This window comes from Oncorhynchus masou, chromosome 27, assembly GCF_036934945.1.
Source record: "Oncorhynchus masou masou isolate Uvic2021 chromosome 27, UVic_Omas_1.1, whole genome shotgun sequence".
Taxonomy (NCBI): Eukaryota; Metazoa; Chordata; class Actinopteri; order Salmoniformes; family Salmonidae; genus Oncorhynchus; species Oncorhynchus masou.
The window spans coordinates 16441806-16460596 of NC_088238.1; positions in this window are offsets into that span (position 1 = coordinate 16441806).

The window sequence follows — 18791 nt, forward strand, 5'->3', positions numbered from 1 at the left end:
TGAATGTTGGTATGATACGTTTAAACATTTTGGTTGTGCAAATGTGACCAGTACCATATCATGTCATGGGCCAATCTAGGTCCGCATGGGTCATGCACGGAGTCTAGCACCAACACTGAAACAACATTTAAACAACGTTTGGACTAACCTACAGGTACAGAACAGATCATGTGAATTATGAGGTTTCTTCAAACCCATACCTACTGTATAATGAAAGGTTTTTGTGCCTTCAGAATTGACCAAGGCAAAGGGAAATGCTAGACATTACTGTATGCTATCTTTAGAATGACATTTTCCCTTGAACCCTTTTTGAAGCTGATTTCCACAATCACAATGTGACACTGCGATATCATAGAATAATATAGTACTACAGTAGAGAGGAGCATGTAGGGAGGTGGTAATACAGTAGTATGAATTATTTGAGCCATTTGAATGTTTGAAGTATTTCAAGTGTGCATCTGAAATGGCACCCTAATCCCTATGTAGTGTATTACTTGTGACCATAACCCATAGGGTGCACTACATCGGGAATAGGGTACCATTTCTGACGGTACCAAGTCAAAATGACCCCCTTGCCCTCTATATGAAAACCATTTGACTAAGGAAACAAGTCCAGTCTTAGATTGAGCTGGTTGTTGTTGGACCAAGTCAGTTAATGATAAACCAAACCTGTTTAAAGTCTCTTCATTGCCAGTCTTGATGAAAACTTGTGCTATCTTCCAACCAGGAATTGAACTGTTGATCATTTAAAAAAACGAATGTGATTAAATTGATGACATGTATTTGCACCTTTCGGGACCACTTTATTCGGATAGTCTGGATAGTCCATCTGTAGGTGGTCTTACTTACTATCAACACACTATCTGTGGAGAAGCAACTGATTGCTAAGGTTAGGGTAAAGGTTAGGGCTAGGGTAAGGCTTAGTAGATAGTTAGTTGACATGTTATCCAAATAAAGTGTTCTCACCGTCTGGTTCCTCTGCCCAGTATTGTGAATGAGAAATCTTTTACTGTGTCATTTGCAGTAAGCATGACTGTGACTCTGTATGTGTTTTGGGGTTCTGACTTTCAAACTCATTCTGTCCATTATTTTGTGAAGCGCCATATTGGGTTGATTATGCCCAAAAATAAATAGCGCAAATTGTACCTCAATATCGGTTTTTCTGGCAATCCCTTTTAGCCTTAGTATGGGTACCAGTCATTTGCCAAAGGACAGAAGTGGCAAGGAGTGGAATGTTAGCTAAAAATACTGGTACTCAGTCTATATTAGCCTACTCTGGGGTTGAATTGTGACGTAATGCAAACACAATGTGACGTTCTCAGCTACACAGTGTGTGAGTGCGTGTGAGCGAATCCTACTTAATGTGTCATGAATAAGATGACATCTAGTTAACGAGGACTTCTGCACAGTGGTATTTTGAATCTTTCCTACGTATAAATATGTAGATGTGTTTTTAGTATATGCCATTACCAGGTTCATTTGGACAATAGATATACATGTGTTTTCTTTGCTTTGCCTTGAATTTGTTTTGGAAAAATACTTTGGAAAGGAAAAAAGCAGTGATGTTTTGACATTATTAAACTGTTAATGTGTATTCAAACCTTGTGTCAGTCACCTTGCGTCAGCTCAATGCTGTTTTTGGCGAGAGGACCCTGCCTGAGCATGTTCGAATATAGGAAGTCAAAATGAAGGACTGAAATGTGTTTTATGTGCCACCTGGTCTATGCCAAGAAAATCATTGCATCCAAATAAGAGGTAAACACTGGTATCCAATAAAGAAGGTCATAATATTGAATCACTACCACTCTTGTGTTTTGTTTTCAATCTTCTTTGTTCTCAAATGATTCCATTGTCTTTTAATTCAATGGGGCTATGGTCCCCTTCACTTACAGATGGGCAACATCTGTTATTGTAGCTAATGGTCATTAGTTAACCGGCACATTTAATTGATTGATGAAATGCAGATGGGACCCATTAACCCATTGTGCCTCAGAAAGCCTATTGTAGTATAGCCTTGTACAAACCATCCTGATCTCGTGAGCTTACTACAAGGATAGCAAAACAGAATGGAAACTCGCAAGATCAAGATGGTTCCTACGAGGATAATTGTGATTGGGCCTGCTGTTCAACTCAAGGCAAGCCTATGGGAGAAGGGAGTGTACAACTACTAACCTATTTTGCGAAGGATCTTTTCATTTGCCTTGTCATTGTGGGATATGGGTAATTCCATGTAACTGAATTACCCTGAGACTCTGACGTTTCACTTTAGAATGTAGTATGCCAAACAAAAAACATGGATTTCAAAGTTTAACAAACCAACTCTGCACAATAATGATTTTGAACAATTCACACAGAACATTAAAAAAATATTATTCTGTTACCAAACATTTCTACCAGTAAATGTGTTTTGTCAAATTCTCAGTGGAAATTGTAAAAACTAGTCCTTGTACATAATTGTATGGTTTGATAAACTTTGAAATCAATATGTGTCACGGTCGTCCTCCTCTTCATCTGAAGAGGAGAGGCGAGAAGGATCGGAGGACCAAAATGCGGCGTGATATGTGTTCATGTTGAATGTTTTAATTAAAGAAAGAACTGAACACAGAAACACTATACAAAAAAAACAGTAAACAAAATAACAACCGTGAAGCTAATGCGAGCTGCGCTGAAACAAGCCATCAACATAGACAATCACCCACAAACAAACAGTGCAACCCAGGCTACCTAAGTATGATTCTCAATCAGAGACAACTAATGACACCTGCCTCTGATTGAGAACCATACTAGGCCGAAACATAGAAATCCCATATCATAGAAAATCAAATATAGACTGCCCACCCAACTCACGCCCTGACCATACTAAATAAATACAAAACAAAGGAAATAAAGGTCAGAACGTGACAATATGTTTTGTTTGTTATACATTTTAAAGTGAAAAATCTGAGTCTCAGCGTAATTCCGTTACCATGAAATTATTGCCCATATGTAATCTTGTCCACCAGCTGGCTCTCTCTCTGTTTAACCTATGGAGTAGCAATTGAGCCTGGGGACGAAGTTATGTGATATGCCAGAGCTGAACCACAAATCGATGTTCCTCAGGTGCTTCTGCGTTTTGTTTTGCCGGATGTCTAGCCCGGATTTTCTGTACTTGAAACACTTGTGCTTTGCTTTTCAACTCGCTAAAAGCTAGCTAGTTGGAGTCTGTGTTTACTTCTGTTTGTACCACCTCACGGTAAAGCAACGCACAAGTTGAAAATATTGAAGGCATGCAGTACACAGAATGCACCGCAGCTTAGTGCGGAACCACCAAAGTAGGGTTCCGGACTGCTCCTTTAAAAATGAACAACTTCTGCTGAAATGCAAAGAGTTTGATGCATCTGGTGGACATGAGGTGTCAGGCACAATAACTTATGTGAACTCAGAAAGCAGGTGTTGTTGACATTACATTAACTTCCTGTTGTACTGATTGCATGTGTGTTTATAATGCATAAGGAGATAACTCTGATGGTGGTCAAGTTGAGAAAATGTATTTAATATGCAGAAATCGCTCCTCCATTTCCTGGTTGCTAAAAATCTAATAGTTAGCCCCATTTCAGTTTCAGTGTAGAGAATCATTTTATCATCTAAATCTCTGTGAAATATATTTAACATTATCAAAAAAATTGTATTTTCAGCTGGTGTACAAAACCGACAGTAAAAGGTGCTAAAAAATGAAACTTAAGAACAGGAAGCATAAAAGGAAACTTAAGAACAGGAAGCATAAAAGGAAACTTAAGAACAGGAAGCATAAAAAGAAACCTAAGAACAGGAAGCATAAAAATGTAGCACATAGGACAGCTTTACCCCTTCTTAGACTTTCTTTCTATGAGAATGACAGCCAGTTTGCTCTGCTCTGTGAAAGGAATAGTACACAGCATTTTAAGAGATCTTCAGTTTATTGGCAATTTCTCGCATGGAATAGCCTTCATTTCTCAGAACAAGAATAGACTGACAAGTTTCAGAAGAAAGGTTTTTGTTTCTAGCCATTTTGAGCCTGTAATCGAACCCACAAATGCTGATGCTCCAGATACTCAACTAGTCTAAAGAAGGCCCATTTTATTGCTTCTTTAATCAGAACAACAGTTTTCAGCTGTGCTAACATAATTTCAAAAGGGTTTTCTAATGATCAATTAGCCTTTTAAAATTATAAACTTGCATTAGCTAACACAATGTGCCATTGGAACACAGGAGTGATGATTGCTGATAATGGGCCTCTGTACGCCTATGTAGATATTCCATTAAAAATCAGACGTTTCCAGCTACAATAGTCATTTACAACATTAACAATGTCTACACTCTATTTCTGATCAATTTGATGTTCTTTTAAAGGGGGAAAAATGCTTTTCTTTCAAAAACAATGAACTTCTTCCTAAGTGACCCCAAACTTTTGAACGGTAGTGTATTTGTCCAGGTGTGTTAGGGGTTACAACAGGGTAATTGTGTTTTATAGTATGAATAATGGAGGTGCTGTAGAGTGGTGGCTCAGCCTCTGAAACTTCGATTAACACAGTCAAAGTGGCCTAGTTCCTTGGCCCATGCATTTTGGACCATGTGTCAGCAAAAACTCCCCAGCTGCTCTTCCATCACAGACATTTCAGCATCACAGGGTTATTTTTATGATCAAGGCTGTCATTTGTAAGTCTGGAGAAAGAGAGAGAAGGAGAGAGAGAGAAAGAGAGAGAGAGAAAGAGCGAGAAGGAGAGAGAGACAGTCTTACAGGAGTGGAGAATAGGGGATATGGAGAAAGGTATGTGTTATTAGATGACAGGTGTTTATCCGTGCACAAACAGTCATTTTGTGTGTGTGTGTGTGTGTGTGTGTGTGTGTGTGTGTGTGTGTGTGTGTGTGTGTGTGTGTGTGTGTGTGTGTGTGTGTGTGTGTGTGTGTGTGTGTGTGTGTGTGTGTGTGTGTGTGTGTGTGTGTGTGCATAGTACCAGTGGGCATGAGGAAATGTTTATCTTTTATATGCACTGATTCCTAAACCAAGGATCCGTAACCCACCTGACATTATCACTTATGGTTTACGGTTGCAGATAAGTCTTGGATTTACAGTTACTGGAACAGCATTATCGTTTCATACTTCATCTGCAACTTGAATGTGTTTTACTGTTTGCCGTCATTTCTTAGCGTGACCTTACTGCTGGATGGTAATCTGATGGAGATCCAGCGTTTCTGAAACATGATATTATCCCAGATAATGGGCACCAGAGGAAAGCTTTAAAAGCCACCAGGAAATGGATTTCAGCGCCTACACACTGACTAACACGCACGAAGACATGCACGAACACATACGCACACCCACCCACACTGCTTTCAGAGAGAGCATATCATTTGCAGGAGTGAAATCATTGCAATTTTCACACTGCTGTTTATTCTTGTGTTAGTTAACCAAACTCTCTGCAGCACACTGATCTGCCCTGAGGTGGGATTTATTCTACAATTCTTCATATGATTCTCCACTCTCTCTCCCTCTCATTCTCTCTCTCATCTGCTGCATTCGTCTCCCACTCACTCCTTAGTCGTGGACCTCTATTCATCTTTCCTGCTCTCCTGTAAACCCCTTTCTTCTTTTTTAGAGGGATGCTCGCCTCAGAGGATGAGCTGTAAATAAATTCAGCTCCAGAATGTTAATAGAAATAGGTTGAAAGAAGAGCCGCTGCCTTGATCTGTATCCAAACCTCTGGAGTAGACAGACGTATTGAGCAGAACAGATACTCATGTCAATGTTTGCAGATGTTGTTTGTTGATGTCTGTACTGACGTGGGACTGTCCTACAGCTATCTATTTTGTCTGGTGTTTTACGCAGTATCCACTGTATAGACCAGTGTTTCCCAACCCTGGTCCTCCAGTACCCCTATAACAGCCCAACCCTGGTCCTCCAGTACCCCTAACAGCCCAACCCTGGTCCTCCAGTACCCCTACAACAGCCCAACCCTGGTCCTCCAGTACCCCCAACAGCCCAACAGCCCAACCCCAACCCTGGTCCTCCAGTACCCCCAACAGCCCAACCCTATAACAGCCCAACCCTGGTCCTCCAGTACCCCAGCCCAACCCTGGTCCTCCAGTACCCCCACAGCCCAACCCTGGTCCTCCAGTACCCCTATAACAGCCCAACCCTGGTCCTCCAGTACCCCTGGGTCCTCCAGTACCCCTATAACAGCCCAACCCTGGTCCTCCAGTACAGCCCAACCCTGGTCCTCCAGTACCCCTATAACAGCCCAACCCTGGTCCTCCAGTACCCCCAACAGCCCAACCCTGGTCCTCCAGTACCCCCAACAGCCCAACCCTGGTCCTCCAGTACCCCTGGTCCTCCATACAGCCCAACCCTGGTCCTCCAGTACCCCCAACAGCCCAACCCTGGTCCTCCAACAGCCCAACCCTGGTCCTCCAGTACCCCTAGTAAACAGCCCAACCCTGGTCCTCCAGTACCACCAACAGCCCAACCCTGGTCCTCCACAGCCCAACCCTGGTCCTCCAGTACCCCCAACAGCCCAACCCTGGTCCTCCAGTACCCCCCTCCAGTACCCCCAACAGCCCAACCCTGGTCCTCCAGTACCCCCAACAGCCCAACCCTGGTCCTCCAGTACCCCCAACAGCCCAACCCTGGTCCTCCATTACCCCTAACAGCCCAACCCTGGTCCTCCAGTACCACCAACAGTACACATTGTTATTGGAACCCTTGACAAGCACACCTGATATAACGTATCAACTAATCATCAAGCCCTCAATAATTTGAAATGAGGTGTGTTGGTCAAGGGCTACAACAAAACTGTGTACTGTCAGGGGTACCGGAGGACCAGGGTTGGGCTGTTGGGGGTACTGGAGGACCAGGGTTGGGCTGTTGGGGGTACTGGAGGACCAGGGTTGGGCTGTTGGGGGTACTGGAGGACCAGGGTTGGGCTGTTGGGGCTACTGGAGGACCAGGGTTGGCCTGTTGGTGGTAATAGAGGACCAGGTTTGGGCTGTTGGTGGTAATGGAGGACCAGGGTTGGGCTGTTGGGGGTACAGGAGGACCAGGGTTGGAAAACACTGGTGTAGACAACCGTTCCAGCCAGGGATGTGAGTGAGTGTGGGATTGAGCAATGTTGTGCTGCTATTTTTATTGACTTGGCCAAAGCTTTTGATATGGTAGACCATTCCATTCTTGTGGGCTGGCTAAGGAGTGTGGGTGTCTCTGAGGGGTCTTTGGCATGGTTTGTTCTCTCAAAGAGTACAGTGTATAAAGTCAGAACATCTGCTGTCTCAGCCACTGCCTGTCACCAAGGGAGTACGACAAGGCTTCTCAATTTACATCAACAACAAAGCTCATGTAGTACGAAGCTCTCTCATCCATTTATATGCAGATGACACAGTCTTATACTCAGCTGGCCCCTCCACTGATTTTATGTTAAACGGTCTACAACAAAGCTTTCTTAGTGTCCAACAAGCTTTCTCAACCCTGAACACCTCCAAAACAAAGGTCATGTGGTAAAGTAAGAAGAATGCCCCTCTCCCCACAGGTGTGTTTACTACCTCTGATGGTTTAGAACTTGAGGTAGTCACCTCATACAAGTATGTGGGAGTATGGCTAGACGGTACACTGTCCTTCTCTGGCACATATCAAAGCTGCAGGCTTTGTCCGGGAGGGCTCTCACCTGGGCTACTGCTGTGTGAGAACAACAGCCGGCCATATGCGCTTGTCTGGAGGGGTTTGTGGGAGAAGTGAGGAAGGTTTTTGAAGCCCCGTTCTCCAGGAAAGAGGGCGCCTGGAAGCTAATCCAGCTTCGGCAGGACTCCTGCAGTGATTTCCACATGTTGGCAGCAGAGAGTGCTTGGAACCAAGAGGCACTGTTCGATATATTCCTGCACGGCATCTCGGAGGTTGCAGCCCGGGAGTTACCTACAGAGCTCGATTCCCTCATCGCTTTGACCATCCGTATCGATGGCCAATTATGGGAAGAATGGAGGGAGAGGAAATTGGATTTCGCTCACACGCCCAGGGATCCCACCTTGCCTCCGAGTCATCCCGGAAATTCCCGACGGTCTTGTTACCGAGAGATCCCGAGGCTTCCCAACCTGCCCCGAGGGCTGCCGAAGATGGCCAAGTCACCGCTTCCTGAGCCTATGCCACTAGGCAGAGCTGGGCTGTCGCCAGTGGAACGGCAATACAGGATCGACGCGAAGAGTTGTCTGTATTGCGGGACTCTTGGTAATTTTGTGTCCTCTTGTCCTGGTAAAAAACCAGGCTCACCGGTAGGAGCGAGTACCCTGGTGGGCCACATGGAGAACGTTCCTGCTTCCCTTAATCACACCCCTTTTCATGCCATTCTGCTGTGGGGAGACCAGTCCAAATCTCTCCGTGTCTCATTGAATCTGGGACTGATGAGAGCTTTTTGGACGCTACGCTGGCATCCGAGCTGAACATCCCCACTCAGCCTCTCTCCATTCCCAAAAATGTTAGGCGCTCTATAGGCAGAGTCACCCACAACACCGCTCCCATCAACCTACGTGTGTCAGGAAACCACAGTGAGGCTATCCAGTTCCTGCTCATCAAGTCCTCTCAGATTCCCGTGGTATTGGGATTCTCCTTGCCTGTTCTGCCACGCCCATTGCCTGAATTCAGCACAACCTGCCTCGGGATGTCTTCCTGGGGGCTCGGAAGGTGGTCTGGACCCCTCCGCCATTCCCACGGAGTACCAGGACCTCCGGTAAGTGTTCAGCAAGGCCCGGCCCACTTCGCTCTGCCGCACCGACGTTATGACTGCGGGATAGACCTTCTCCCTAGCATGACTCTGCCCCAGGGACGACTGTACTCTCTGTCGGGACCAGAGACCAAGGCGATGGAGACCTACATTGGGGACTCCCGTCCTTCTTATTCTCTCGCCGGCGCAGGGTTCTTCTTTGTGGAGAAGAAGGGCAAGACCCTGCATCCATGCATCGACTACCGGGGTCTTAACGACATAATGGTGAAGAACCACTACCTGCTACCACTCATCTCCTTGGCCTTCGAGCCGCGCAAGGGGGCCACCATGTTGTCCAAGCTGAATCTACAGAACGCCTATCACCTGGTGGAGATACGGGAAGGCGGACGAGTGGAATACCGCCTTCAACACGGCCAGCAGTCACTACGAGTATCTGGTTCGACCTCAGGCAGGGGGTTCCAGTACATGGTTGACTGGTAGGGTTATGGCCTGGAGGAGAGGTGCTGGGTCCTCGCCAGGGACATCCTGGACCTAGGCCTCATTGCGGATTTACAACGCCGACACCCCGGTCAACCAGGTATGCGCCCAGGTAGGACGCCTTGTGGCGCCCCTTGGGGGGGGGGTGGTACTGTCACACCCTGATCTGTTTCACCTGTCTTTGTGGCTGTCTCCACCCTCCTCCAGGTGTCGCCCATTTTCCCCATTATCCCCTGTGTATTTATAAGTGTGTTCTCTGTTTGTCTTGTGAGGGAAATTTCTGTTAAACCCTACTCATGCTTGTGTACTAAGCAATCCTTCTTTAAGCCTGGCATTGGGCTTGAGATAGTTTCTTTAACCAACTCATATAAGATAAGAAAAGTGTGTGTGCGCATTGAGAGAGGCCTGTTCTTACTGTTCTGTGTGTGTAGAGGGACCCATGATGTCTGGGCACTCAGCCAAGAATATGACAGAAACTGACTGGTTCCTCTTGATCCTAGACAGAGTAAAGGTTATATCCTGAACACCAGTAACAGAGACATTATTCTGTTTTGTATCCTGTATCTGGGGAAAGATTGTGGTGGAGAAATCTGAATTAGCTAAGTAACAAAGATAATTAAGATGTCTTATTTGCAGAATATGCTTATGATTGGACTTTTGAACTCTTGCCATTAGAATGTCTCCTTTCGTACTCTGGTGTTGGCAACTGCACTTCCTGGGGAAGTGGGGAACCATTCATTTGTCTCCACAGTGTGCATCAGTCACCTCCTCCTAGGGGGAGATTTTTTTCTCCCCTAGTTCAAGGTGGAAACTAAGTAACAACAAATGTCCTAAGTTCTTAGTACTGAACAAAGCAACAAGTTCTTTGTAATTGGGGCCGAAGGTCTGGCACAGGATATGTGGGCTTGGTGTTTGGAACCATTGTACGTCATCTCTGAGGTTGCACCTATACTGACCTATCCTGAGATAGTATATATAAGATAGTATATAACCCAGAAGCTAACTCCACTCAGTGGGCTCTCACTCCATCTCTCCTTTTGCCTCTCCTCGTTATTAGTTAAAGGTAGAATTTCCACCACAGTCTGTTGCCAGTTTGTCTTGTTTGTCAAGTCAACCAGCATTTTTCTCAGCTCCTGCTTTTTCCCAGTCTCTCTTTTTCTCGCCCCCCTGCTTTTGAACCTCTGCCTGACCAGACCGTGAGCCTGCCTGCCGTCCTGTACCTTTGTCGCCATACATTGGATTATCAACCCCTTATTTTTCTTTGTTTTTCACCTTTATTTAACCAGGTAGAGTAGAGTGTTGGAAGCTATTTTGTAGATGACGTCGCCGAAGTCGAGGATTGGTAGGATAGTCAGTTTTACTAGGGTAAGTTTGGCGGCGTGAGTGAAGGAGGCTTTGTTGCGGAATAGAAAGGCAACTCTAGATTTGATTTTCGATTGGAGATGTTTGATATGAGTCTGGAAGGAGAGTTTACAGTCTAACCAGACACCTAGGTACTTATAGGTGTCCACATATTCAAGGTCGGAACCATCCAGGGTGGTGATACTAGTCAGGCGTGCGGGTGCAGGCAGTGAACGGTTGAATAGCATGCATTTGGTTTTACTAGCCTGCCTTGACCTGCCTTGACCTATGAGTAAAATTATTTAATAATAAATGGGTATATATCGTTAATTCTGTTATTATGCCTCTCTTTAGGGATGGAGGGGTATTTTGAGGGGTGGATGGATATTTTGATGGATGGAGGGGTCATTTGATAGATGAAGGGGTATTTTGAGGGGTGGAGGGGTATTATGAGGGGTGGAGCGATATTTTGATGGCTGGATGGATATTTTGAGGCGTCGAGGGGTATTTTGATGGATGGTGGGGTGTTTAAAGGGATGGAGTAGTATTATGAGGGGTATTTTGAGGGGTTGTTTAAAAGTCTTACTCACATCGGCTGCGGAGAGCATGATCACACAGTCGTCCAGAACAGCTGCTGCTCTCATGCTTGTTTCAGTGTTACTTGCCTCGAAGCGAGCATTGGAGTTATTTAGCTTGTCTGGTAGGCTCGAGTCGCTGAGCAGCTCTCGGCTGTGCTTCCCATTGTAGTCTGTAATAGTTTGCAAGCCCTGCCACATCCGACATAAAACAAGCTTATATTTGGAGTTCTGGTGGGCTGACTGTTGAAATATGCTTATGAAGCATTTATAAGTGATATTCTTCAATAATAAATGTATATATATCGTTAATTCTGTTATTATCCCTCTCTTTAGGGATGGAGGGGTATGTTGAGGGATGGAGGGGTATCTTGAAGGAAGGACGGGTATTTTGAGGGAAAGAGGGGTATTTTGATGGATGGAGGTTTTTTTGAGGGGTGGAGGGGTATTTTGATGGATGGAGGGGTATTTTGATGGATGTAGATTTATTGTGAGAGTTGGAGTGGTATTTTGATGGATGGGGGTATTTTGAGGGGTGGAGGGGTATTTTGAAGGGTATTTTGAGGGGTGGAGTGGCATTCTGATAGCTGGATGGATATTTTGAGGGTGTAGGGGTATTTTTAGGGGTGGAGGAGTATTTTGATGGGTGGTGGGATATTTTGAGGGATAGAGTTGTATTGTGAAGGGTATCTTGGTGGATTGCTTAAAAGTCTTACATCGGCTGCGGAGAGCGTGATCACACAGTCGTCCAGAACAGCTGCTGCTCTCATGCATGTTTCAGTTTTACTTGCCTCGAAGCGAGCATTGAAGTTATTTAGCTTGTCTGGTAGGCTCGTGTCACTGGGCAGCTCCCGGCTGTGCTTTTCTTTGTAGTCTGTTATAGTTTGCAAGCCCTGCCACATCCGACATAAAACAAGCTTATATTTGGAGTTCTGGTGGGCTGACTGTTGAACTAAGCTCATGAAGAATTTATAAGTGATATCCTTTAATAACAAATGGGTATATATCGTTAATTCTGTTATTATGCCTCTCTTTAAGGATGGAGGGGTATTTTTAGTGGTGGAGTGGTATTTTGATGGATGGAGGGGTATTTGCATGGATGGAGGGGTATCTTGAGGGATGGAGGAGTTTTGTGAGGGATGGACTGGTATTTTGATGAATGGAGAGGGTATTTTGATAGATGGAGGGGTATTTTGATGGATAGAGGGGTATTTTGATGAATGGAGAGGGTATTTTGATGGATGGAGGGGTATTTTGATGGATAGAGGGGTATTTTGATGAATGGAGAGGGTATTTTGATGGATGGAGGGGTATTTTGATGGATGGAGGGGTATTCTGATGGATAGATGGGTATTTTGATGGATGGAGGGGTATTTTGATGGATAGAGGGGTATTTTGATGGATGGAGGGGTATTTTGATGAATGGAGAGGGTATTTTGATGGATGGAGGGGTATTTTGATGGATGGAGGGGTATTCTGATGGATAGATGGGTATTTTGATGGATGGAGGGGTATTTTGATGGATAGAGGGGTATTTTGATGGATGGAGGGGTATTTTGATGAATGGAGAGGGTATTTTGATGGATGGAGGGGTATTTTGATGGATGGAGGGGTATTCTGATGGATAGATGGGTATTCTGAGGGATGGAGGGGTATTTTGATGGATAGATGGGTATTTTGATGGATGGAGGGGTATTTTGATGGATAGAGGGGTATTTTGATGAATGGAGAGGGTATTTTGATGGATGGAGGGGTATTTTGATGGATAGAGGGGTATTTTGATGAATGGAGAGGGTATTTTGATGGATGGAGGGGTATTTTGATGGATGGAGGGGTATTCTGATGGATAGATGGGTATTTTGATGGATGGAGGGGTATTTTGATGGATAGAGGGGTATTTTGATGGATGGAGGGGTATTTTGATGAATGGAGAGGGTATTTTGATGGATGGAGGGGTATTTTGATGGATGGAGGGGTATTCTGATGGATAGATGGGTATTCTGAGGGATGGAGGGGTATTTTGATGGATAGATGGGTATTTTGATGGATGGAGGGGTATTTTGATGGATAGAGGGGTATTTTGATGAATGGAGAGGGTATTTTGATGGATGGAGGGGTATTTTGATGGATAGAGGGGTATTTTGATGAATGGAGAGGGTATTTTGATGGATGGAGGGGTATTTTGATGGATGGAGGGGTATTATGATGGATAGATGGGTATTTTGATGGATGGAGGGTATTTTGATGGATAGAGGGGTATTTTGATGGATGGAGGGGTATTTTGATGAATGGAGAGGGTATTTTGATGGATGGAGGGGTATTTTGATGGATGGAGGGGTATTCTGATGGATAGATGGGTATTTTGATGGATGGAGGGGTATTTTGATGGATAGAGGGGTATTTTGATGGATGGAGGGGTATTTTGATGAATGGAGAGGGTATTTTGATGGATGGAGGGGTATTTTGATGGATGGAGGGGTATTCTGATGGATAGATGGGTATTCTGAGGGATGGAGGGGTATTTTGATGGATAGAGGGGTATTCTGATGGATGGATGGATAGATGGGTATTCTGAGGGATGGAGGGGTATTTTGATGGATGGAGGGGTATTTTGATGGATGGAGGGGTATTTTGATGGATAGATGGGTATTCTGAGGGATGGAGGGGTATTTTGATGGATGGAGGGGTATTTTGATGGATGGAGGGGTATTTTGATGGATAGATGGGTATTCTGAGGGATGGAGGGGTTTTTGATGGATGGAGGGGTATTTTGATGGATGGAGGGGTATTTTGATGGATGGAGGGGTATTTTGAGGGGTATTTTGAGGGGTATTTTGATGGATGGAGGGGTATCTTGAGGGATGGAGGAGTTTTGAGGGATGGACTGGTATTTTGATGGATAGATGGGTATTTTGATGGATAGATGGGTATTTTGATGGATAGATGGGTATTTTGATGAATGGAGAGGGTATTTTGATAGATGGAGGGGTATTTTGATGGATAGAGGGGTATTTTGATGGATGGAGGGTTATTTTGAGGGGTATTTTGAGGGGTATTTTGAGGGGTGGACTGGTATTTTGATGGCTGGATGTATATTCTGAGGGGTGGAGGGGTATTTTGATGGATGGAGGGGTGTTTAGAGGGATGGAGTAGTATTTTGAGGGGTATTTTGGGGGTTGGAGGGGTATTTTGAGGCATTGTTTAAAAGTCTTAATCACTTCAGCTGGGGAGAGTGTGATCACACAGTCGTCCGGAAAAGCTGCTGCTCTCATGCATGTTTCAGTGTTACTTGCCTCAAAGCGAGCATTGAAGTTATTTAGCTTGTCTGGTAGGCTCGTGTCACTGGGCAGCTCTCAGCTGTGCTTCCCTTTGTAGTCTGCCACATCCGACATAAAACAAGCTTAAAGTTGAAGTTGAGTATATTGTGATAAACTGCAGGCCACACAACTTGCCTCGAGAGTTCTCAGCTATACTTTTCGTGGCTGTTTATTTACCACCACAGACAGATGCTGACACTAAGACCGCACTCAGTCAGCTGTATAAGGAAATAAGAAAACAGGAAACCACTCACCCAGAGGTGGCGCTCCTAGTGGCCGGAGACTTTAATGCAGGGAAACTTAAATCAGTTCTACCAAATCTCAGTCAACATGTTAAATGTGCAACCAGAGGGGAAAAAATCTATATCACCTGTACTCCACACACAGAGACGCGTACAAAGCTCTCCCTCGCCCTCCATTTGGTAAATCCGACCACAACTCTATCCTCCTGATTCCTGCTTACAAGCAAAAATTAAAGCAGGAAGCACCAGTGACTCGGTCTATAAAAAAATGGTCAGATGAAGCAGATGCTAAACTACAGGACTGCTTTGCTATCACAGACTGGAACATATTCCGGGATTCTTCCGATGACATTGAGGAGTACACCACATCAGTCACTGGCTTTATCAATAAGTGCATTGAGGACATCGTCCCCACAGTGACTGTACGTACATACCCCAACCAGAAGCCATGGATTACAGGCAACATTCGCACTGAGCTAAAGGATAGAGCTGCCGCTTTCAAGGTGTGGGACTCTAACCCGGAAGCTTACAAGAAATCCCGCTATGCCCTGCGACAAACCATCAAACAGGCAAAGCGTCAATACAGGGCTAAGATTGAATCATACTACACCGGCTCCGACAGTCGTCGGATGTGGCAGGTCTTGCAAACTATTACAGACTACAAAGGGAATCAGAGCCGCGAGCTGCCCAGTGACACAAGCCTACTAGACGAGCTAAATCACTTCTATGCTCGTGTCTTTCCTGATATTTTCAACATGTCCCTGATTGAGTCTGTAATACCAACATGCTTCAAGCAGACCACCATAGTCATTTTGCCCAAGAACACAAAGGCAACCTGCCTAAATGACTACAGACCCATAGCACTCACGTCCGTAGCCATGAAGTGCTTTGAAAGGCTGGTAATGGCTCACATCAATACCATTATCCCAGAAACCCTAGACCCACTCCAATTTGCATACCACCCAAACAGATCCACAGATGATGCAATCTCTATTGCACTCCACACTGCCCTTTCCCACCTGGACAAAATGAACACCTATGTGAGAATGCTGTTCATTGACTACAGCTCAGCGTTCAACACCATAGTACCCTCAAAGCTCATCACCAAGCTAAGGATCCTGAGACTAAACACCTCCCTCTGCAACTGGATCCTGGACTTCCTGACAGGCCACCCCCAGGTGGTGAGGTAGGTAGCAAAAGATCTGCCACGCTGATCCTCAACACTGGAGCTCCCCAGCGGTGCGTGCTTAGTCCCCTCCTGTACTCCCTGTTCACCCACGACTGCATGGCCAGGCACGACTCCAACACCATCATTAAGCTGACGACACAACAGTGGAAGGCCTGATCACCGACAACGATGAGACAGCCTACAGGGAGGAGGTCAGAGACCTGGCCGGATGGTGCCAGAATAACAACCTATCCCTCAATGTAACCAAGACTAAGGAGATGATTGTGGACTACAGGAAAAAGAGCACAGAGCACGTCCCCATTCTCATCGACGGTGCTGTAGTGGAGCAGGTTGAGAGCTTCAAATTCCTTGGTGTCCACATCAACAACAAACTAGATTGGTCCAAACACACCAAGACAGTCGTGAAGAGGGCACAACAAAGCCTATTCCCCCTCAGGATACTCAAAATATTTGGCATGGGTCCTGAGATCCTCAAAAGGTTCTACAGCTGCCTCACCGAGAGCATGGCTGTTTGCATCACTGCCTGGTACGGCAATTGCTCGGTCTCCGACCGCAAGGCACTTCAGAGGATAATGCGTACGGCCCAGTACATCACTGGGTCTAAGCTGCCTGCCATCCAGGACCTCTACACCAGGCGGTGTCAGAGCAAGGCCCAAAAATTGTCAAAGACCCCAGCCACCCCAGTCATAGACTGTTCTCTCTACTACTGCATGGCAAACGGTACCGGAGTGCCAAGTCTAGGACAAAAAGGCTTCTCAACAGTTTTTACCCCCAACCCATAAGACTCCTGAACAGGTAACCAAATGGTTACCCGGACTATTTGCATTGTGTGCCCCACCCCAACCCCTCTTTTACGCTGCTGCTACTGTCTGTTTACCTTATATGCATAGTCACTTTAACTATACATTCATGTACATACTACCTAAATTGGCCCGACCAACCAGTGCTCCCGCACATTGGCTAACTGGGCTATCTGCATTGTGTCCCACCACCCGCCAACCCCTCTTTTTACGCTTCTGCTACTCTCTGTTCATCATATATGCGCAGTCACTTTAACGATACCGACATGTACATACTACCTCAATAAGTCTGACAAACAGTGTCTGTATATAGCCTTGCTAGTCTTTTTTCATACGTCTTTCCACTGTTGTTCTATTTCTTTACTTACACACACACATATACCTTTTTTTGGCACCATTGGTTAGAGCCTGTAAGTAAGCATTTCACTGTACTGTTGTATTCGGCGCACGTGACAAATAAACTTTGATTTGATTTGAGTTCTGGTGGGCTGACTATTGAACTAAGCTCACGAAGCATTTGTAAGTGATATTCTTTAATAATAAATGGGTATATATCGTTCATTCTGTTATTAGGCCTCTCTTTAGGGATGGAGAGGTATTTTGAGGGATGGAGGGTTATTTTGAGGGAAAGAGGGGTATTTGAGGGATGGAGGGGTATTTGATGGATGGATGGGGTATTTTGAGGGGTGGAGTGGTATTTTGATGGTTGGAGGGGTATTTGGATGGATGGAGGGGTATTTTGAGAGGCAATTTGAGGGGTGGAGGGTATTTTGAGGGATGGAGGAGTATTTTGAGGGATGGAGGGGTGTTTTGAGGGATGGAGGAGTATTTTGATGGATGGAGGGGTGTTTTGAGGGATGGAGGGGTATTTTGACGGGTATTTTGATGGGTGGAGAGGTATTTTGAGGGATGAGTGGTGTTTTGTGTGGTATTTTGAGTGGATGTCCTTTAGGGACAACAGATTTTTTTATGAAAACAGCTAACTTCCTGCATTTCAACACATTATGCCATGGGGCAGAGAGAAAAATGTGACGCTTTATAGCTCAACTCATGCCCTTCACATTTTGCCTTGAAGATGTGAGAACATTTTGCACTTTTAAAGCTACATTTTTGCTACTCTACACATTTTGCCATTAGGTTGAGAGAAAGTTACTGTCCAGGGTGAAAATCTCACTTTTCAAAGTTCTTATTCTGTTAACTCGTACACAAATAATGTTGTAAACTCATCCATAATTGTATGTGTGGCCAAAGCATAAATTGTACTTTAAACAACCTTTCTCAAATGTGTATCTCAAACAGACCATTTTGATATGCCCACACTATTTTAAAGCAGAAAATCTGCTTTTTAACATACTTCATTGCAATTTTGGGGAAGGAAAACTATTTAACTCATAGTGTAATGAATTATAGGTCATAGTTCATAGAAATCTGGAAACACTGGACAGTTACTTTAAATAACATATTTCAACTGTGTAACTGATCAATGCCCCAACATACCAGGTCATGTAATGATTACATGTAAGATACACATTTGAGGTGGGGTTTTAGAATTATTTTTTTCTCAAATGTATGCTTTGGCATCAAACATGAGTATAGGAGTCAACAACATTGCTTGGGTATGAGTTAAAAGAATATGAGATTTTAATTTGACAGTTACTTTAACCACATCCTTCTGGCAGTAACAGAATAGTTCAATGTTAGGAAATGGATTTGCAATGTGCAGGCCTCTTTCTTTCCCTTTTGTTTTCAGTCAGTGTGCATTTCAAGCAGCTGTGCTTGCCACATTTTGGTCATAAAACACCCTGTCTTAGAAACAAGATGTAGTAGCCCTGTGAATAGAAGGTGTTATCTGTGTGAGCCAGACTTTTTATTAAAAGCTATAGGCAGACCAATCAATAGTGGAATATCATCATGGAGCCGGTCTCCCCTTCCGGTGAGAGGCCTGTTTCCCTGGCTACCAGCTTGGTCTCACTCCCTCACTCACTCACAACATTTTTTCCCCAGGTAGGCTTCTATGTATGCTCCATTGCTTACCTGGAATTGAGAAAAAAATCTGAGAAAGCATGGAAGAGGAGCTAACTGAGGAGCTAGAATGTATCCTGACATGATTATCAGTCACAGCAGATAGAT